The sequence below is a fragment of the Aethalodelphis obliquidens genome, unplaced genomic scaffold (genome assembly GCF_003676395.1).
Source record: "Aethalodelphis obliquidens isolate GAN/ISIS:26980383/991018 unplaced genomic scaffold, ASM367639v1 scaffold104, whole genome shotgun sequence".
NCBI lineage: Eukaryota > Metazoa > Chordata > Mammalia > Artiodactyla > Delphinidae > Aethalodelphis > Aethalodelphis obliquidens.
The window spans coordinates 2,828,310-2,851,861 of NW_020838048.1; the positions used below are offsets into that span (position 1 = coordinate 2,828,310).

At 43.1% G+C, this 23,552-nt stretch overlaps 1 long non-coding RNA gene across 4 annotated transcripts in view; it reads left to right on the plus strand.

The window, feature by feature from the left end:
* Positions 1 to 23,552, plus strand: part of LOC113614792 (uncharacterized) — a 118,349-nt gene that overhangs the window by 34,040 nt on the left and 60,757 nt on the right. Inside the window, exons 6-7 of one of the 4 annotated variants that reach the window (XR_003430726.1) lie at positions 8,282 to 8,350; positions 8,734 to 9,319. The exons of 1 other annotated variant lie outside the window; for it this stretch is intronic. This is a non-coding gene — a long non-coding RNA (uncharacterized LOC113614792). Of the gene's footprint in view, positions 1 to 8,281; positions 9,320 to 11,870; positions 12,445 to 23,552 lie in introns of those variants that run through there. 2 more of the 4 variants (XR_003430729.1, XR_003430725.1) reach the window with 2 other exon arrangements.

A 23,552-nucleotide genomic window follows, 5' to 3' on the forward strand; every position in this document is an offset into this window, starting at 1 on the left:
GGGGGCAGACACCAAAAACAACGGGAACTACAAACCTATAGCCTGCGAAAAGGAGACCCCAAACACAGTAAGTTAACCAAAATGAGAGAACAGAGAAATACACAGCAGATGAAGGAGCAAAGGAAAAACCCACCAGACCAAACAAATGAAGAGGAAATAGGCAGTCCGCCTGAAAAAGAATTCAGAGTAATGATAGTAAAGATGATCCAAAATCTTGGAAATAGAATGGAGAAAATACAAGAAATGTTTAACAAGGACCTAGAAGAACTAAAGAGCAAACAAACAATGACAAACAGCACAATAAATGAAATTAAAAATTCTCTAGAAGGACTCAATAGCAAAATAACTGAGGCAGAAGAACGGATAAATGACCTAGAAGATAAAATAGTGGAAATAACTACTGCAGAGCAGAATAAAGAAAAAAGAATGAAAAGAGGATAGTCTTTTTAAAGAAAAAAGAAGAATTGAGGACACTCTCAGAGACCTCTGGGACAATATTAAACACACCAACCTTCAAATTATAGGGGTCCCAGAAGAAGAAGAGAAAAACAAAGGGACTGAGAAGAGATTTGAAGAGATTGTAGTTGAAAACTTCCCTAATGTGGGAAAGGAAATAGTCAATCAAGTCCAGGAAGTGCAGAGAGTCCCATACAGGATAAATCCAAGGAGAAACATGCCAAGACACGTATGACTCAAACTATCAAAAATTAAATACAAAGAAAAAATACTAAAAGCGCAAGGGAAAAGCAACAAATAACATACAAGGGAATCCCCATAAGGTTTACAGCTGATATCTCAGCAGAAACTCTGCAAGCCAGAAGGGAGTGGCAGGACATACTTAAAGTGATGAAAGGGAAAAACCTACAACCAAGATTACTCTACCCAGCAAGGATCTCATTCAGATTCGATGGAGAAATTAAAACCTTTACAGACAAGCAAAAGCTAAGAGAATTCAGCACCACCAAACCAGCTTTACAGCAAATGCTAAAGGAACTTCTCTAGTCAGGAAACACAAGACAAAGAAAAGACCTACAATAACAAACCCAAAACAATCAAGAAAATGGTAATAGGAACATACATATTGATAACTACCTTACACGTGAATGGATTAAATGCTCCAACCAAAAGACACAGGCTCACTGAACGGATACAAAAACAATGCCGTCTTCAACAGACCCACTTCAGACCTAGGGACACATACAGACTGAAAGTGAGGGGATGGAAAAAGATATTCCATGCAAATGGAAATCAAAAGAAAGCTGGAGTAGCAATTCTCATATCAGATAAAATCGACTTTAAAATAAAGACTATTAGAAGAGACAAAGAAGGACACTACGTAATGATCAAGGGATCAATCCAAGAAGAAAATATAACAATTGTAAATATGTATGCACCCAACATAGGAGCACCTCAATACATACGGCAAATGCTAACAGTCATAAAGGGGAAATCGACAGTAACACAGTCATAGTAGGGGACTTTAACACCCCACTTTCACCAATGGACAGATCATCCAAAATGAAAATAAATAAGGAAACAAAAGCTTTAAATGACACATTAAACAAGATGGACTTAACTGATATTTATAGGACACTCCATCCAAAAACAACAGAACACACATTCTTCTCAAGTGCTCATGGAACATTCTCCAGGATAGATTGTATCTTGGGTCACAAATCAAGCCTTGGTAAATTTAAGAAAATTGAAATCATATCAATTGTCTTTTCCAACCACAGCGCTATGAGACTAGATATCAATTACAGAAAAAAAAAAAGCTGTAAAAAATACAAATACATGGAGGCTAAACAATACATTACTAAATAACCAAGAGATCACTGAAGAAATCAAAGAGGAAATCAAAAAATACCTAGAAACAAATGACAGTGAAAACATGACAACCCAAAACCTATGGGATGCAGCAAAAGCAGTTCTGAGGGAAGTTTATAGCAATACAATCGTACCTCAAGAAACAAGGAACATCTCAAATAAACAACCTAACCTACACCTAAAGCAATTAGAGAAAGAAGAACAAAAAATCCCCAAAGTTAGCAGAAGGAAAGAAATCATAAAGATCAGATCGGAAATAAATGAAAAACAAGTGAAGGAAATGATCGCAAAGATCAATAAAACTAAAAACTGGTTCTTTGAGAAGAAAAACAAAATTGATAAACCATTAGCCAGACTCATTAAGAAAAAAAGGGAGAAGACTCAAATCAACAGAATTAGAAATGAAAAAGGAGAAGTAACAACTGACACTGCAGAAATACAAAAGATCATGAGAGATTACTACAAGCAACTCTATGCCAATAAAATGGACAACCTGGAAGAAATGGACAAATTCTTAGAAGAGCACAACCTTCCGAGACTGAACCAGGAAGAAATAGAAAATATAAACAGACCAGTCACAAGCACTGAAATTGAGACTGTGATGAAAAATCTTCCAACAAACAAAAGCCCAGGACCAGATGGCTTCACAGGCGCGAATTCTGTCAAACATTTAGAGAAGAGCTTACACCTCTCCTTCTCAAACTCTTCCAAAATATAGCAGAGGGAGGAACCCTCCCAAACTCATTCTACAAGGCCACCATCACCCTGATACCAAAACCAGACAAAGACGTCACAAGAAAACTACAGGCCAATATCACTGATGAACATAGATGCAAAAATCCTCAACAAAATACTAGCAAACAGAATCCAGCAGCACATTAAAAGGATAGTACACCCTGATCAAGTGGCGTTTATCCCAGGAATGGAAGGATTCTTCAATAGATGCAAATCAATCAATGTGATACACCATATTAACAAATTGAAGGATAAAAACCATATGATACTCTCAATAGATGCAGAAAAAGCTTTTGACAGGGCTTCCCTGGTGGCGCATTGGTTGAGAGTCCGCCTGCCGATGCAGGGGACACGGGTTCATGCCCCGGTCCGGGAAGATCCCACATGCCGCGGAGCGGCTGGGCCCGTGAGCCATGGCCGCTGAGCCTGCGCGTCCAGAGCCTGTGCTCCGCAAAGGGAGAGGCCACAACAGTGAGAGGCCCGCGTATTGCAAAAAAAAAAAAAAAAGGTTCTGAAGAACCTAAGGGCAGGACAGGAATAAAGACGCAGACGTAGAGAATGGAGTTGAGGACACGGGGAGGGAGAAGGGTAAGCTGGGACGAAGTGAGAGAGTGGCATGGACATATATACACTACCAGCTGTAAAATAGATAGCTAGTGGGAAGCAGCCGCATAGCACAGGGGGATCAGCGCGGTGCTTTGTGACCACCTAGAGGGATGGGATGAGGGGGTGGGAGGGAGACGCAAGAGGGAGGAGATATGGGGATATATGTATATGTATAGCTGATTCACTTTGTTATACAGCAGAAACTAATACAACATTGTAAAGCCATTATACTCCAATAAAGATGTTAAATAATAATAAAAAAAAATCTGGACCAAAAAAATTGCATGGTTGGCAATTTCTACCTCCGTACTTGGAAGATACGGACTATGGACAAAATCCCAGGTTTTCAACTCCCTTAACAGCGGGCAGTACAAAATACTGAGGGGACCACTCTCCTCGCAATCGAAGTCTGCCCTGCTAGCTTCTTTCCTCTGTAAACTTCAGGATTTGGTTTCTTATTTCTCTTTTGGAATCTAAGTGCTCCAGGGCAGGCATCAGATGTACGCCTTGTATTCCCAAGGATATCTTTCAAAGTTCAGATCCTTGAAAATGTTGAGAATCTTTATGAGAAGTCCTTCTTGACACTTGCATTGATTCAGCGATGCGGTGGCTTATTCTCTTCCATTGCAAACGTCTGTAAGCGGTGTGCTCTTTTCCCCTCCCTGCAAAGTGCACCAATCTCGAGTGGCCCCTGACTATTGTGACCTCTGGCTCGTTTCATCACAGCAGGTGGCATTCTGGACTCTTCCCCCAGACTTTGGCTCCATCACAAAGCCCTGTCCTTAGCATTCTGCCCACTGACAACACTGGAAAGGAAACTGTAGGCTCGTTTTTCACGCTGGGATTCAGTGGATAAGGAAGTAAGAAAAGGCAAAAAGAGAACAGACCTGCTTTGTTCCCTTTAACCTCAGGTTTGGAGGCTTGCAGAATTGGGGGCAGGCTTTGGAGGCCAGCAAACTATACCATGTTGCGTCCTCTGTAGACTCCAGGGAACGTGGCTACCGAGTTCTTTTTGCAGGGAAATGTAGGACGGTTTCACCTTTGGGCATCTTGTCTCGGAAATGTAAGGAAGGCAGGATCCTCCTCTGGTATGATGGGGTGCAGGGCCCAGCCAGGGGCAACTAGCACAGCATCTTCCCATGTCTCAATTACTTCTGGAGGAAGTTCATGCTGAAGACGTAAGAGGTCCATTTGTTGAGGGAAAGTTCCCTCTATTGCCTCAATTAATTGTACATTATACTTGCCTTTCACAGACTGGAATTTAAACCTTCGGGACCTTCTCTCTGATGCACGCTCATGGTAGAATTAAATATCACTCTTGTCACATCATTTATATTGACTGGTCTTTGACAGATTCCAGATACCTTGGGACTATTGTTCTGCCGTTGTCACCAGTTTCAAGGGGGAAAACCACAGCCAGGCCTTCTTGGAATGGCTCTCCACTGCCATTCATAGCCTTTCACCAGCTAAGTCAGGTCCCACTTTCCATCTCAGCTCAGAAATATTATTTCCTCATCCAAGCAAGATGGCAGAATAGAAGGGACCTTGAGCTCATCTCCTCTCACGAGCACAACTAACTGCTGAAAAACCATTGATAAAACAAAATCACAGGTAACTGCTGAACAACCATTGACAAAAAAAGACTGGAACCTACCAGAAAACATCTACCACTAAAGACATAAAGAAGAAACCACAACGAGAGATGGTAGGAGGGGCACACTCACGATATAATCAGAAATATTATTTCCTCCCATCCCTTTAGAGAGAGAAAGTTGGACTCAATGGCAAACACCTATCAGTTCCAAAACCCTGTGCATCTCCTTTCTCTGGTGTGATGTGGTACAGGGAAAAGAGAGCTGGATTTGGCATCAGATTTGGGCCCCAGTGGCCGTGATCCTGCTTCCTGGCTGTGCGGAGTTAAGTGAGTTTATTTCTCCGAGGCTCAGTTTCCTCATCTCTAGAATGGGAATGATAAGGGCAGTCTCAAAGTGTTGTTGAGAGAGCGTTAACGAGGTCATGCAGGCAGAGCATCTAGGATGTTGCCTGGCACACAGAGAGGACTGAATGCATTTAGCTATTATCATTATTATTACTGTATTAATAACATTAGTGTCTTTTATGGGATTTAAAATAAAGAGAGCTGGTTGGGTGAATCCTTACAGTGTTATGTTAAAACACCAGGAAAGAGTAAATGCCGTTCTCTGCCCTCAGTCCACCATCTTTCTCCTTCCATTTTGGGGCCCAAATTATATCCCATTGTTACCGCATAATTCTGTTTTTTTTGGTCTGGTTTCCACCATATTTCACTTTGGTACATATTCCACAGAGTCTGACAAACGGCTGTATGCATGGTCGTGTGTTAGAAAATATATAGCATCCTGAATGTATCATTTTTTATTTAACCAACCTGTCTCCTATGCAAAATAATCAGGAGGACAGTTTCCACCACTCTGACCCCTTATCAGAGTGATCTGATGAGCCATCGAGGTGTATTCACACTGAGCCGCTCCCCCCAAGTTTTCCATTGACAGTACTGAGGAGAGCTTTTGGGGCTACACGGACAGGAATAAAGCCATCTGGGGGCTGCTGGGAGCTGGGCCTGAAGAGGCACAGAGGGACAGAGCAGAAAGAAGTAGGTCCTCCTTATTGGGCAGCCATCATGGAGCCGACACTGGCCACACACACAGCCATACTTCAGGCAGGAATTTTTGTCTTCCATTTTAATGAGGAAACTCAGATACGGAAAAATGAAGTAGCTGTCTCAGAGTCAAGTGAAGGAAGCATTGCTTGCTCAGAAAGTATGCTTCGTTTTCTGTATAACTCACTCCTCTCTGAGCCGTCTCAGACCATTGGACGACAGCTTTCACTCATATTTTCGTCTCCCTCTAGCCTCCCTGGGTGGGTCAAAAAGTCATTCATGGCATGCTTTCCAAGATGATAAGGCTTGAGGTAGGCTTTCAAATTCAAAGATTCATTTGAACAGAATGAAAATATGCCACCTGATGCCTTACCCAGTGCTTGGAGTCCATCTCCAATAAATGTCTTTCCGATGGAATCTCATTTTAAGAAATGTGCTTTTGCTTAATTCACATTCAGTAAAGTCACCCCTCCGTCTCTGCTTCTGCTACTTGGAAGAATATTGGGCTGAGAAGTCAGACACAAATCCTTGGAGCAAATCCACTCAGAATTGCCCCACAAACACAGACTTCCATGACGGCCAAACAAAAAAAGAAAAGGAATGAGAAGCTCACTATCTTAAAGCCACCCACCATAATTCCTCTGTGCTAAAACCTGGAGTACCGTATCATTTCTGTTGAAAATTTTGTTATTTTTAAGACTGACATACAGAATGACACGGAGTTTAAAAGTTCTTTCTTTGCCTTTCTCTATTTTACCTCTAAACTGGTACAGAGACATTAGTATAAACTCTCTCTCTTCAGTGAATGAATTGACTCAGTAAAGTTGACTTACCTACCTACTCTATATTGTCAATAATTACTTTGACTTTTTCCACACACTTTGGTCTTCCAATAACCTGTATTCGTTTCCCCCAGTGGGGCTCTCAGGGCTGACATAGCTCTTAATGGCCCGGTGAGAGTGTAGTTGATACGGTGTAGGTAAAAATGATCCATCTATTTCTGGTTTCCCCCTAAAAATAACTTACACTATGACGTCAGTGATTACAATGGATGGCTCTGTTCTAAAATGAATTTTACATTTATTTTGCTACACGTGGTTCAGTTCCCAGCAATGCCATTACCGAGGTCGACTCGTAGATTCAATTCTGAGGAACATGAACTGGTTTACAAGGCGGAAAGAGAGGCTTCATTTGATTTGTCATCCTCACTTCCACTCGCCTCTTTACAGTCCTTCAGTTGGGATGTTGTGTGACAGTTACCACCAGGCGATCTCCCCTCTCTGTTTCCTCCTCCTGTACCCTGGATAAAGCACATAGGAGGTTTTCTGCACAGTAAAATCTCCGTATGTGCTCATCCCTGGGTAGTTTAAAAATCAGAACCAGGGGGCACATTTGCTCTCCATGAATCACCACAGAATCAGCCTCTGGAAGATCAGCAGCTGGAGGAACTCCCAGCCAGTCCTGGGACTATTCCTTTCTTCGTCAGGAGTGGCTTTCTATGCCCCAGGGCTACCCTCTCTGTTATCAGAGGACACCATGCAGTGGGCAGTGGGTTTTAATTAACTCACCAATGGTGCTGTCTCTTTCATTCTCTGAATGATGTGGTGTGTGTTCTAGCATAAGATATTCATCTCCTCACCATCTTTCTCTCTTCAGAGAAGCTGTTCTGCACGAAGATTCCCCACAAGGATATTTGTAGTATCCAACTGTAACAAGAGAAAGTTTGAAATAACCTGAACACCCAAGCAAAGGCCCTCAGATCAATGATAGCATAACAAAATGGGAGAGGGGCCATCATTTTCAAATGCGGTGTCTGAAGGATATATTTTTTTTTTCTGAAGGATATTTTAATGTTATGGAAAGCTGATAAGGCTACAGTAAACATCCTTGTACTGGATTATGTGCACTTACGCAAGAAATTCTGTAGGATGTATTTTCTGGAGTGAAATCGCTCGTTCAGAAAGTTTACTCATTTTTTATTTAATAGATATTGAGGAGGGGGAAGAAAAACAACTTCAAAAAGATTGTACAAACTTATAATCACACAGCAATAATCAGTTGGATGAGATTTTTCCAAGGGATCATTTTTAATCCCTCCGGCTTGGTCTAGGAACAAGCTGGAATGCTCGGTCTAGGAACAAGCTGGAATGCTCTACAAGAAACTCTAAAACACCAACTGGTCTTTTCACTCAAATGCATACCATTTTACTGGAAAGATGTGTGGAGAAGCTATCTGTAAAAAGTTACGCATGCGAAGCATATTATGTTACTGAATTAAAAGTACAGCCGTTTCAATACAGAGTTGAAAACATTTTTTTAAACCTCCTAAAGGGTTTGGTCTATGTAAAGATAGTTCAGCTTTGTGTATAAATGCTATGAGTCACGAATGTGTTCTGGCCCCAGTTGCCTTATTTTTAAAAAGAGGAGTTAGAATCTGAGGTCCATTGTAGCTCTGACGATTTTATGATTTCACAGTTCCTCTCATCAACTGATTGTAATGACCAGGAGAACTGCGGCTCATAAGAATGACATCTTGGATTACAGGTTCTGTTTAATCTTCATAAAAGCCTTTTGAAGTCTAAGAATCATTGTATCCATTTTACAAAGAGGAAACTGAAGCACAGAAAGGTCAAGTAACTTGCCTGAGGCCACAGAGCCATGGATAGCAGAGCCAAGTTCTTTCTCTTTCCCTCCCTTCCTTCCTTCTAGTCAACAGATAGAAACCAATGTCAAAGTAGACCCTATGGAATTGTTACCATTGCATGCCCTGGCTTAGATAGACAGTGTTTATTTCCGTGTTCCAAGGGAGAAGACTCTCAAGTTATACCCAATTGAATGTATAAATCCAAACTTGCCTTAGCTTCTTTATGCTTTAAGATTAAGAGACTCTTCATGTTTTTTATTTTTACGTCTCATAATTTTTACAGGATGCCGAAATAAAGGCAGAAAAGAATCACGAGGGAACTCTCTTTAAAGTCAAATCCAGTCACTTTCTCTGGCACATCCAAATTAATATGCTCCCACAGGCAGGTTGCTGTGGTCCACAGAGAGGTCTGCACTGTTTCCCTTTTCTTGTTAATGAAGGGTCATCGCTGATGTGAATGTGGGGGAATGTTGAGAATCAGGTGAGACTAAGTGTGCAGGGCAGGGTCTCAATACACGCTGGCCACTGCCTTCCCCTGAAACCCCAGTCCCTCCAGGCTTCCAGGCACAGACGGCTCAGGACATCTTAGCATTTTGTGCCAGGCAAGAGCCTAAGACTCTCTCCAAATCTACATCATGTTGGAAATGTTTTTTTCCTTCAAATCATTTGAATGTTCCACATATCCAAATATCAAAAAAACACACAAAACAACAACAAAGAATCTTTCATTTTAAACTTTCTTGTTGACCCTAAGTGTTCTTAATAAAGCACTTTGAGAATGGGAGAAAATATTTGCAAATGAAGCAACTGAAAAAGGATTAACCTCCAAAATATACAAGTAGCTCATGCAACTCAATATCGATAAAACAAACAACGCAATCCAAAAATGGGCAGAAGACCTAAATAGACATTTCTCCAAAGAAGACATACAGATTGCCAACAAACACATAAAAGGATGCTTAATATCACTAATCATTAGAGAAATGCAAATCAAAATTACAATGAGGTATCACCGCACACCAGTCAGAAAGGCCATCATCAAAAAATCTACAAACAATAAATGCTGGAGAGGGTGTGGAGAAAAAGGAACCCTTTTGCACTGTTGGTGAGAATGTAAATTGATAACAGCCACTATGGAGAACAGTATGGAGGTTCCTTAAAAAACTAAAAATAGAGCTACCATACGACCCAGCAATCCCACTACTGGGCATATACCCTGAGAAAACCGTAATTCAAAAAGAGTCATGTACCACAATGTTCATTGCAGCAGTGTTTACAATAGCCAGGACATGGAAGCAACCTAAGTGTCCATCAACAGATGAATGGATAAAGAAGATGTGGCACATATATACAATGGAATATTACTCAGCCATAAAAAGAAACGAAACTGAGTTATTTGTAGTGAGGTGGATGGACCTAGAGTCTGTCATACAGAGTGAAGTAAGTCAGAAAGAGAAAAACAAATACCGTGTGCTAACACATATATATGGAATCTAAGGAAAAAAAAAACCCTAGAGGTAAGACAGGAATAAAGACGCAGACATAGAGAATGGACTTGAGGACACGGGGAGGGGGAAGGGTAAGCTGTGACAAAGTGAGAGAGAGGCATGGACGTATATACACTAACAAATGTAAGGTACATAGCTAGTGGGAAGCAGCCGCATAGCACAGGGAAATCAGCTCGGTGCTGTGTGACCGCCTGGAGGGGTGGGATAGGGAGGGTGGGAGGGAGGGAGACGCAAGAGGGAGGAGATATGGGGATATATGTATATGTAGAGCTGACTCACTTTGTTATACAGCAGAAACTAACACAACATTGTAAAGCAATTGTACTCCAATAAAGATGTTTTAAAAAAAAAGAAAAATAGCAGTTTGCTGATCATCTTTGATTCCTCAGTCTTCTCCAGATGATGAGCACCTCCTTCTTTCTAGATTATTCCTTGGGTCTTTTTGTATAGGCTTTGGAGAGGACAGGTCAGCTCTACCACTTGGAGCAAGTTACTCAACCCTTCTGAGTGTCAATTTCTTCGTCTCCAAGGGGGAAAGAATTCTAATATGTACCTCAAGGTGTTTTAGGGCTAAGCAAGGCAATACATTTAAGGGTCTCAACCAGGTAGGTGCCAAATCCAACCCACCATCTGTTTTTGTAAATGAAGCTTTCTGGAAACACAGCCCTGTTCATTCGTTTCCATGGTGCCCGTGGCTGCTTTCCTGCTGCAAGGGCAGAGAGCAGTAGCTGCAGCAGACGTTGTACGGACAGCAAACCCTCAAATATTCACCGTCTAGGCCTTCCCGGAAAATGTTTGCCGATTCCCAGTAAAACCCTACATAAAAATAAGCCCTCAGCTGTGCTCATAAGCCCCTTTGATTAATTCATTAGTTTATTTATACATCTGACAAATGTTTATTGAGCATGTGGGCCTAGCATATGCCAGAGATTCACATATGCATCAGACATTCAAAGGAAGCTCGAGGAATTTGGGAGAGAGACTGCAATTCCTTGTGCTAAGTGCGAAGCTAGGTATATCCAGGACTCCTAGAGAGTGGGACGATGGGGCAGGGTGAGGTGGTGTGAGAGATGTGTGTGTGTGTGGAAACGGTGGCGGGGGGGGGGTTGGAAGTTTCTAGAAATGGAAAACCTCTAAGTTGAATCCTGGGTCGGGAGTCAGTGGGAGACGGCTGGCCTGTGTGAGTTGCTATTTATTCATTCAATAAATATAGCTTGAAAAAGCCAGGCGAGATCTCTGCCCTTAGGAGAATAAATTCTCAGACAGACAATTAGCAGGTCAACCAAGGAATGAAGATAATATCAATGAATGTGATAAATAGATGGAGAAGGAAGGAATTAGAGGAGCGATAGATTTGTTTTGAGTAGTCTGGGAAAGCCCTGCTTCGAGAAGGAAAGCTTGTGCTGGGACAAGATGACTGGAGTGAGCCAGCCATGAGATAACTGGGGGGCCAAAGTGTCCCAGACTGAAGGGCAGCAAGTGCAAAGGCCCTGGAAGTGGGAGGAGGGCAAGCGACTGCTCACTGCACTGCAGGGAAGGAGAGAAGACCTATGTGGACAGCTGGGTGGGCATGGGGTGCGAACAATGGGGAAGAAGCCCATGGGCCTTGTCTTGGCGCCGTCTGATTCTCGGGCAGTGGTTGGCCAACAGCAGGGAGTGGGGTGATCTGATGCTTCGTAATAAGAATATTACAGTATAATGATTAGGATCATTTTTGAGATACCATCCTTCTAATAAGTTTGGGAAAGAGGCCTTGGGCTGGATGTCTACGTTGGGAGACAAGCTGGGAGCAGGTAGAGGTGATGGGTTAGCAAGGGAGGGTGGGGATTGAGGACCACAGATACCGCAGGCCTGGCCTGCTGGGTGAGAACATGTTCTGATAGCACGCTCTTGTGTTTGCTCTGCTTTACAGTCACCACTGCTCTGCCCTTGGCCTTGATAAAAGATAAGAGTAACTTGAAAGGAAACAGCACCCTCACCCCTCCCTGAACAACAGCTTGTTTACCTGAAATGGAAAATTCCTTGGAACAGGACGGATTCCCAGGGATTCTCAGGTTGTGAGGTCAACCTGCGTTTTAACCTGAGTAGGATCAGGATAAAGAGACTCGGGTGCCAGTTAAGACTTGGGTGCCAGTTAAGGCTCCGATTTTCAGTGTTGATTCTTTCCAGTTTTGCTTTAGACCTTCGATAAACTGTTGCAGCTCTTGTTCTTCTCATCTCATGATTCCGTAATGGTTTGGGGATCAGATTTCCACGACCTGACTACCTACACAAATTCTGCTATGAAGCTGTTTCTACAGCAAAACCACAATGGATCGATTGAGTCAAAAACTGCTCCATAGAAGGGAATGGAAGCCAGTCAAATCAGGGATTTGGTGTCAAATAAACACAGTAACAGGTTTTTTTGGTTGCTGTGTTTTATTGGAGTAGAGTTGATTTACAATGTTGTGTTAGTTTCAGGTGTACAGCACAGTGATTCAGATATATGTGTGTATGTATATGTGTGTGTGTGTATATATATATATGTATACACACACACACACACACACACTTTTTCAGATTCTTTTCCCATATACGTTATTACAAAATACTGAGTATAGCTCCCTATGCTATACAGTAGGTCCTTGTTGTTTATCTATTTTATATATAGTAGTGTGCATCTGTTAATCTCAAACTCTGAATTTATCCCTCCCTACCCCTTTCCCCTTTGGTAACCATAAGTTTGTTTTCTATGTCTGTGGGTCTATTTCTGTTTTGTAAGTAAGTTCATTTGTATCTTTTTTTTTTTTTTAGATTCCACATATACATGATATCATATAACATTTGTCTTTCTCTGTCTGACTTACTTCACTTAGCATGATTATCTCTAGGTCCATCCGTGTTGCTGCAAATGGCATTGTTATGTTTTTTATGGCTGAGTAGTATTCCGTTGTATATGTACCACCTCTTCATCCATTCATCTGTCGATGGCCACTTAGGTGGCTTCCACGTCTTGGCTGTAGTGAGTAGTGCTGCTGTGTACATTGGGAGTAACAGGCTTTTAACTGAACGCATCTTTCCCTTTCTGGCCAGTCGCTTTGTTGTGTAGACAGAGCTCAGCCTGCCCAGGCAGGATTTTCCTCTTTCCCCAAGAACCCCTCTCTCTTCTCCTTCCGGATTGCTCTGCGGGCTCATCCATGCTGTGTTCCCTGGCCCCATGCCACAACCCATCTGAGATGTTGGAATTGCGGAAAATCAGAGGAAAGGGGAGTCTGGAGTACTTCTGTCAAACAGCTTTCTCACCCTATCACTGATAAAGGATGGGCCTGTGGGATCCATATGGAGAGAGGGTGTGAAGATGGTGGGGTGACAGGAAGTGACTGATAATGGCCCTTGGGTCTCCATGGTTCACTGAACAGTGCTGGGCAACTAGACAAAAGCAAATATCAAATCTATTCAATTCGGGGGTATGAGTCAGCTGTTTACCAAGTCAGCAGATTCCCAGCTTCACACTCACCATTCTCAATGTGGGACCTTATCTTCAAGGGATGTAGCGGGTCCCTTCTAGTGCACTGTGGGCGTCCTTCCTTTTTCCTCTCCCACATTTCATCCCACCTGTTCTCTTTTCCTCCCCTCCAGAGGAGAATAGGAGGATACCCTGTGTGTTTCCAGTCTTAGAATAAGCAAGAGCCTTGGGTGCTGACACATGAAAAGGAATAGCACTCCTCAGCCTGTGCATCTGGGGGAAATGCTTGTTTTCCTTTGAATTCAATAGGCAGCTAATGAGTTTTCCATTCCTTCCCATCTCTCCGAGCTCAGCTCTTGTGTCCACTGGTGGGCGTTTGCAAATATAAAGTGGTTGAGTATACTTCCGCTGCCAAAGAAGACTTTCAGAACTTGTACATGGATGGTTGTTTATGAAGGTTTGATTAGATTGCAAAAATAATTTAAAATTCTGTGTGTGTAAAAAGAAAACCTTATTGACGTGAAACCACGGGTGCTGGGAGTGGGTCTGGGCGCCAAATAAGGGTCTTGATTGGCCACAGTTAGGAGAGAGCCTGGGTTGGCAGGAAAGGGAGTTGGTTCCAACCTCTCTCTTTGGTCTTTTCAAGAATCTTCTTTTTTAATAGTGGAAAGGTGCACAGATTATATAGTACAGCAGGTCAAAAGAGTCACCTTTGCCATCTTCTGCAGATCATGAATGTGGGCCATTTTATTAAAAAAAAAAAAGACAGAGAAAGAGACAGAGAGAGAGATTGATTTTGATGTAAGAATACATATAGGAACATAGCGAATAGACTGGTGGTTGCCAAGGAGGAGGGAGGGTGGGGGAGGGATGGAGTGGGAGGTTGGGATTAGCAGATGTAAGCTATTATGCAGAGACTGGATAAACAGCAAGGTCCTACTGTAAAGCGCAGGGAACAATATTCAACATCCTGTGATAAACCATAATGGAAAAGAATATGAAAACAAAAGGTATGTATATGTATAACTGAGTCACTTTGCTGTACAGGAGTAATACAACATTGTAATTCAACTCTACTTCAATTAAAAAATACATTTTAAAAATACATATGAGAAACCATTTTATCCGCAAAGCAATTGAATCTGGACCACAGCCGTAAAGCACTAGTTAGGCTACTAGTAAGTGATTAGAGCGAGGCAAAAGCGGACTTGAATGCAAGAACTTCAGTCACTTGGACACATTTGATTCCCTATAGGAAAGTTGCAGAAAACCCGTGATCTAAATCTCTGAACTTGGGTATTTCCAAGGAAACCACCAGACTTCCCCACTGTCTTAGATATAACACAAGTAATGAAGCGCCTGGCAGGCCCCAGAGGCTTTTGTGTAATTAGATCAGTAGCAGTAAAAGCCATTAGCATCTGAGATTTATCTGTCTCTCCAACCAAGACCCCCTTAGGCTTAGTAACTGTCCAAGTGGAAAGAAGTGGGGGAAACCCCAAGAAACCAAACAAAAACAAACTACTGATGAACCCAGGATTTTCCTGAAGGCAAATGGCTGAATTCACACCACCAGTGAGACGGAAAGGAACCCATTAGTCAGCCTTTACTCAGTGTTGGGCAGAATTCATTCCTGCTGTTTTAATAAAACATGGGTTGGTAGCAGTAAAATCCTTGTACTTTAATACAATGCAGGTTAGTATTATGGCCTCATTTTACAGATAAAGAAACGGAGGCTCTGAGAGTCATCAGCAATCCTGAAGTGTCAAAGGTTACAAGGTCAGAACTCAAACCCAGGACCCGGGACTCTAGAACATTTGTTGTCTCTTTAGCAGTCACCCCTTAACTAACCCCACTGGGGAAAGATGATTTCACATAGAATTTTTTAAAAGTGAGGATGTCGCGGACGATGAAAATGTGGCCCAAGAGTGTCTGAAAGAGAAAACAGCTCCCTGGTATGCCAGGTCATGAGATGACCAGGGCGTGAACATGAACTAGTAAACCACAATGCATATGGGAACGGCCCAGACGCAACTGACTGCACCATCTGGAAAAGTGGGGAAGCCTAGCAAGAAAGAATGCTGAGCAGAAAAGTGATAGAGGTTTGTGTCAAGCAAAGATCAACATCTCCTGTTTCTTTTCACTTTAAGTAGTTATTCCTACTTACACCATATCCCTTCTCCCTGAGCTGACGCAAGTTTATTGATTGAGTGCAAAACAAGGGAGAGCCAGTTGGGAACAGACCTTCTTTTTAGATGAAGCCTCTTCTCGTGAGACTCCAGCTTGGGGGCGAAGCTGCGCAATTTCAGTGACAGAGATTGCTTTCTTAGTAAACAACCTGGGAAATTCTTCCTCATCTTCCTGGTGTTCTGCATAGTTTTATCAATGATTTGGAGGTTGGAAGAGAAAACCCTAGATTTTAAAATCACTAGATGTTAAGGTAAGCTTTCTGGAGAGGCGGATGGCTGTGAAGATGGGTACCTAACAGCTTGGAAGACAGGCCACGAGTTCAAAACAGATCAGAGGAAATTGAAAATGAATTCATAAACAAAACAGTACAACAGATACTTGTTGAATGGGTATTAAAATGCAAGGCAGTTCTTCTGTTCGAGGTGGAGATGGAGAGGCAGGTTATAAAGCAAAAGGTCTATGGATCATAGTTATGGCACCTTTGCTTCTGAAATAGACACCTCAGATGTATCATGACAAGCATAAAGGTACTTCGTTTACACCGGTTCATTGAGTGCCTATTGGATTAATTCTGTTGGGTTACTTACTCAGTGGGTAGTTCTTGATTTTGGTACATTAGAATGTACTCTTTTTGCATTTCCAGCTTTATTGAGGAGTAATGGACATAAAATAAACTGCATGTATTTAAAATGTGCAGTATGATGAGTTTTGATGTATACACACACCTGTAAAACCATCTCCGCAGTCAAGATGCTGAACATGGCCATCATCCCTAAGTATTTCCTGATACCTGTCTGTAATCCCTCCCCCTCCACTCTCAGGATCCAGGCAACCACTGACCTGTTTTCTGTTACTATCAATTGTATTTTATAGACTAATTTTATATACATTAAATCATACAGTAGATACTCTTTTAAACCCAGCCTGTTTTACTCAGCATAATTATTTTGAAAGCCATGATGTTTCAAGTGTCAGTATTTCATTTCTCTTTGTTCCTGAGCGGTATTTCATATAGTTTATTTTTTGAAACTTAGTTGTTACTTCCCTGGATAGATAAGTCAGTGGACACATTCTTACTCTGTTTCTTTATATTATTTTTTTGTTTGTTTGATTCACCTCACAGACTCAATAAATACTTGTATTATTTAAGGATTTGCTGAAAAAAAATCTCTTCCAGAAGATTCTATGAGAGGTTATTAATTCATTCACGTATTCAATCATTCAGCAAAGATCGACTGAGCCTTTACTAGTGTTAAAAGATAAACTGAGATAAACTGAGTTTAACTGAGCAAAAGTTGATTTGATGGGGCAGCACCAAAACAGAAGTGGTCAGGAGCTCTCCACTGACAGCAGCTTAGGGAGAGACTTTTATAGTGAAAAGGCAGAAGCAAAATAAGGAAATGATTGATTGGTTGTAGCTTCAGGCCTAGATGGCTGTTTGGGATTGGTCGTCCTTAGGTTTCAACTTGGTAACCTTGAGGCCTTTACAGGCTGAGATTTTGTTTTGCTTATGTAGGCCACCAGGGCATTAAAGCCACCTCCATCTAAGGGCCTCCTTGTTTAATCAGTTCAACACTAGGTCTCAGGCACTGTTCTAGGCACTGGTGATACAGAAATAAAGGAAACAGACATGAATCCAGCTCTCACGCCCTTATATTCTAATGAGAGGAGATGGACATTTGGCATTTTTCAGCTTTACTGAGGAGTTATTGATTCTCGTGCTCATTTTGATTCTTATTTTCCTTTTTTATAAGCACAATTAAAACTTTTATAGTATGTTAGAAGTTAACATGTGCAAATTGGAAATAATAGAACAAGGTAAAATGTCATCAGACAGCATCCTAACGATGCAGCACAGATTGGGACCGGCTTCCGTAAACTGCACGGAATGTAGACTTTGGTGTGATTTTCTCCGTCAGTCTCACAAGATTCCATGGAAATCAGCTTTCCAATAGGACTCAAAAACCAAACCAAACCAAACAAAACTAAGGCTGCCTTAAATGGCCAGGAGTCAGAGAATGTGATTTCTGCATTGCAACTGCTCGCAGGTATGCAGCTTTTGTGTCCACCTGGAGGAGAGAGGAGAGACGGGGCTCGCCGTTGTCTCCTTCCCCAACTGTGGGAATCAAGCCAGAGCATTTTAAATGGGGGGAACACTCTCCAAAAACTCAAAGTTGGTCACGCTATGTTAGTAAATGTCCCATTTCAGTTCCGGCTGTAAGTCTGGACCCGGGAATGTGTGTGCTTCGTTTATTCGGTTTGGGGGGAGGAGAGACAAGGCAGAGCAAACAAAGTTCAGCCAAGCCAGAATGTCTCGCTTGGAAATGGGTAGAACAGGGCCCCAAATCCATAACCAAAGAATGCTGGGCTCTTTCCCCAGCTGCAGAAAGGTTTTCGCATTTAAGCTCAGGAAGGTTTAAGGGAGGAATGTAAGGAGAGCGTTTCTGTAACCAGAGGAGGAGAACCTTCTATGTCTCCCTGCAGCGCTTTGATTCCAGCGCCATCTGGCACCCATCCAAGGCAACCTGAACTTTCTGAGAAACTTGACTTCCTGTTCCCACCACCTCTGGGAACTTCAGGACTGGGGTGACTAAGGTGGGGAGTAGGGCTGCAGGTTAGTTTCAAAGCAGGGGGTGGGAACTCTGCGCCAACACGCTTAGGAAGTCTCCCAGCAGCAACTGTAAAAATGAAACTTTGAGCTGTAGAAGCTTCGTTCTTTCAACAGCAGACTTCACTCACGCGATTCTTAAAGATCTTTGGGGAAGACTTTAAAACATAAAACTATGGACTTCTTAAAATCTAGAGGGGCCCTTACCAGCACCTAGCTCAACTCATATGTTACAAAAGAAGCCACGCAGAGGTGAGAGCTATTAAGTGACATTGGTGGGGGGCGGGGGGGAATGGGAACAGGGTCCATGCTTCCTGACTCTGAATGTGGTGCAGTTTCCTCCAAGGATTATAGGAAAGTGCGATTCCAAATACGAGGCCTTGGTGAGTTTTACCATATGTAAGTTATACCTCACCACCTGACTTAAAAAAAAAGAAGTGTACGTCACCCAGGCCTCCCCTGGAGCCTGAGTCTGTTTGACTCAGAGCCTGGGTGTTCCTGCGTTTTGCCTCTCAGTAGCATTGCTGTCACTATAGTGAATCCACAGTCCTTTTGTGGTTTTCGAAAGATAAGCTTGCTGAGTCCTGAGCCGGACAGGTCAAGAGCTGCTAGAGCACCGTGCACATTTCACTTCCACATGATATTAATCAGTCTTCGCCTAGAGGGGCCGTTATATCCGGGCCACTCCCTGCTTGGGGTTCAGGATAGAAAAACAAAACAGGGCTGGCCCCATGATGGGAAAGGGACATTTGGTATTCTTGTTCGCTTCCTGGCCAATTACAAAGTGTTAATGACATTCAAAGGAAACCTGTCTCCCTCAGTGATCTACAAATAAGGAAGGGCAACAGAAGGTTAGCCAAAGAAAAGACAGGGTCCTCCAGGGAAGTGCAGAGCAAAACCAGTCAGCCCCAGTAATCACCAGAGGGAAAAGCATCCTGATTTACAAAGGAAAGACATCCCAGTAAATTGGAAAAGCAGCGCAGGCTGAAATCAGGGGGGACGGAGAGCTCTTAACCTAACCATAGCTGCTTTCTAAACCTCAAGGATTTGTTACTGAGAACCATTTCTCAAACAAGGTGATAGAATGAATGGTAGTCTCCTTAACATCCATAGTAAACACGGAAACATGCAATACAAACAATGTGTGTAAGAGGAGTTAGGAAACAAGAAGAGAACAGAGACAATAAAGCTTTTTAACTTGGAATGGTAACAGAAAATGTTCTTTGATAACATTCTTTAGGAAGATCAACATAAAATTTTGTTTTGTTCCTTATGAACACTTTTTTAAAAAGTATTTATTTATTTTGGTTGCGCTGGGTCTCATTTGTGGCAGGCGGGCTCCTTGGTTATGGCTTGAGGGTTCCTTAGTTGTGGCTCACCAGCTCCTTAGTTGTGGCACGTGGGCTCCCCAGTTGCAGCACGCAGGCTCCTTAGTTGTGGCATGCGAACTCTTAGTTGAAGCATGCATGTGGGATCCAGTTCCCTGACCAGGGATCGAACCTGGGCCCCCTGCATTGGGAGCATGGAGTCTTAGCCACTGCACCAACAGGGAAGTCCCCCTTCCGAACATTCTTGATGAATTTGGCTCTGGTGGTTAAAATGATATTAAATTCAAGATCGCAAATTTCTCCTTCGAGAGCATACGCTTGCTGATCAGGATCAATTAATTTTGATCCTTCCTACAGATTTTTGTTTTTTTTTTTTAATTTATTTTTGGCTGTGTTGGGTCTTCGTTGCTGCACACGGGCTTTCTCTAGTTGAGGTGAGCGGGGGCTACTCTTCGTTGTGCTGCGCGGGCTTCTCATTGCGGTGGCTTCTCGTTGCGGAGCACGGGCTCTAGGCACATGGGCTTCAGTAGGTGGGGCACGCAGGCTCAGTAGCTGTGGCTCACGGGCTCTAGAGCACAGGCTCAGTAGCTGTGGCGCACGGCTTAGTTGCTCTGCGGCATGTGGGATCTTCCCGGACCAGGGCTCAAACCCGTGTCCCCTGCATTGGCAGGCAGATTCTTAACTACTGAGCCACCAGGGAAGCCCCAGTTTTGGTTTTTATCAGCTATAAGTCTTGGCTTTCTGGGGACTGAATCTTTTCATTCCCCAGCACTCTGAACCGACCTCCACTCCCAGCCAGTACTGCAATAGCTGAGCAGATGGGTTCAGCAACTTCTGAATTTCCCTTTTGGAAATTGCTGTGTATTTGATGACACCTATTCAATAGCTCTCCAGTCTCTTTTAAGAGTTGTTCATTTGTTTTCTCTTTTCTGCTGCTTTAGCCTTTCTCATCTCCACTTTGCTCTGTGGGCGTTTTTGCATGTTAGATGGCTTCTTTAAACACAGGATCGGGACTTCTCTGGTGGTCCAGTGGTTAAGGCTCTGCGCTCCCAATGCAGGGGGATCGGGTTCAATCCCTGGTCAGGGAACTAGGTACCACATGCCACAACTAAAAGATCCCACATGCCACAACGAAGATCCCGCACGCTGCAATTAGGACCTGGCGCAGCCAAATAAATAAATATTAAATAAATAAGTAAATAAACACAGGATCAAGATATGTTCCAGGGATGTCTTAGGCAACAATTTCTGGACATTCAAGTTCATGAAAAGAGGGGTCAAAAGATTATGAAGGGTGTTCAGCATGACAGTGGGATGAATGAAAATAATCACTTGGTTTGAGGCCTGGTTGCTTTAAGGTATCTATAAGGATATATTAATTCTCTGCTTTTAGAAATTCTCTAGTTCTAGAGATAATTCACAAATCTTGGGCGGGCTTGAGTACCAGGTTGGAGGACCTGCCACAGACTCAGGGCGCTTCATTTTGTCCTCTCCTACTTCGGTCACTCACTCCGGGCATGACATGATTCTCCAGTGAATCTGCGAAGCTGAAGAGTTGCCCAGCCAATGGCTTGCAGGAGCTTGGAGCAGGCAGAATGTTCTAGGAGACGTGCTCTCTGTCTGTTTGCAACCCGGGTTTGCTTCAGCCTGGTGATGAGTTTACCATGATATGAACTGCATTGCTTCAGGAGGAAACAAAGAACAGGAAACCACAACAGGGGCACCCAGAGCTCACCTTTCGCCCTGCCTGTCTCCTGGGCACGTCTCCTTCACCTGCTCTTCCACTGAGGAGCCCTTCCCCAACCTGTGCTGATCCTCTGCCTGCACCTTCACTGGAGCCCAGAGAGCACAGCCACAGGGCTCTGGTGGCTGAGGGTGCCCCCCACCATCTCATGTCATGCAGGAAGAAGCAACCAACCTGAGGCCCCTCAGCTGTTGACGTAAACCCATTTCTTCTGCTAAGAAACTCTCAAAATCCTTTTCCACCTTCTGGACCAGCAATGCTAAGGATAGATTTGAATCTATCCAGGCCTTTTGTACTCCATTGGGCAAAGTGTCTGTTCTGCCTAAAATGATGGGCTCGGAAATGTGAGAGTCCCTAGCCCCAGAGATCAGGAACGATCAATCATGTCTACGGCTCTTTCCCCATCTCCACGCCGGTCCCCAAGACTGCGCCTGTGCCTCCTTTGTCACTGTTCACTCCTAGCACTCGGACTCCCTTGCTCATCCCAGAAAAGCGCCACTCCCATGGCAACATAGGTTCCAGCCCTAAGCACAGGCACCCTGGGAAGTTCTGCCCCAACCTGAAACTCAACCTCTACGCTTTTGTGTCAAGATTTGTCTCGACAGGATCATTTCCATTGCAGGGTTGGAAACCGTCTTCCCCCTTCAAGTCAGCCTACCTTTATATCCGGGAGTTCTCAGTAACCCGAAGGGAATCCCAGCCTACTGACACTAAACCCCACCAGCTCGTCCCATTTCCCCACCATCCACTTGACGCCCCAATTAGCCATTGAGACATCTTGGACAATTTTAAGCCATAATGGCCTCAGGTTTCTCTCTGTTTCAAGCTACAGATGTGGAACAGTTAAGAAAGAAGAAAAATCTTGCTGATTGCTTTGTGCAACCATTCTTACTATTTTATAGCCCATATGGAGAAATACAATTTGCAAATGCCTCATCAAGGAGTTTGGCTGAAAATGGTATTCCAGGCCTGTTCTGTAATCAGAAACACACACACACACACCAACAAGCGGTATTCAGCTAAGAATTCAATGCCAGCTCATTTCTTCTTTAAAGGAATGTCACATCAAGGAAGAATTCTCTGCCACAAAGCAGGATGAGATGTCAGGTGGAGACAAATGAGGATTACAGAGCTACTTCTCCGGCACAACCGCCTAGAAACAACCAAAAAAAGGATTCTGTAGTGTTTGACAGGCACAAAGCCTTTTTTTAAGAACTCCAAGTGTCCAAGCTAGAAAACCTTGAAGAAATTCTTCTCATTTCTCAGATGGGGCAATTTATCTCTTTTCTCAGCTGGAGTATTTGTGAGCTGTTTCTCAGAAAGAAACAACTCAATAGGAAAATCTTTAAGCCTTTGTAAAGGGAGGAAGTGTATTTGAGGCAACGCTGGCTTAAGGAAGCTAAAACACTTGCAAATGCATTTTTCACATACATTTTGTGAAGTAACCAAAGTGTTTAGGACGCACATGGTCACTTCAATTTTTTTTTCCACTACAGGTTATCTGCAAAGACCACAGGAAATGTTTAAGCAAATTTAAAGGCTATCTCTCAAGAATTATTAGAATAAGTACAGTAATTTAGTGACTTGGTTTCTAACAACTCAAGGCCTGACTCCTCCCACACCCAACATCGGTCTCCACATGGTTATGTGACTTGGCCAACAAATAATAATAATGCTGGTTAACAAATTAGGAATGGCTTTTTAAAATGTTCACTCTTTTATCACACTCATTGAGAATGAACTTAAAAAAATGTACAACTTGGATTAGTAGACGGACAGGGGGAAAGACGGGTGGATGGATAAGCAAGTATAGCAAAATGTCAATGGTGGAATCTGGGTGGTGGGAACATGGGTGTTCCCTATAGAATTCTTTCCACCTGGTATTATGTTTGAAATTTTTAATAAGAAATGTTAGACAAAACCTACCGCTCATTTTGAGAACATCTAGAAGTCTTAGATGTGCCTATGGGGCTAAAGGCTGGGAACATCCATGCTCTGTAGCCTGAATTAGTGATTTAAGCTCTGATGGCCAAGCAAACATTGCTGATTTATCATTCGGGGCTGGTAGTGCAGGAGATGGAGGTTTCACTCCCAGGAGTCCTCTAGGTGCTTGAGTGTTTCATGTTCATTTAAATTTCCGCATTTTCTCCAATTCTTAGGCTCTTGGCAAAAGTTGTGGGGTTTTTTTTGTTTGTTTTTACCAAGTGTCCCCCCCCCCCCCCCCCCCCCCCCCCCCACCCCCCCCTCCTCCCCCCCCCCCCCCCCCCCCCCCCCCCCCCCCC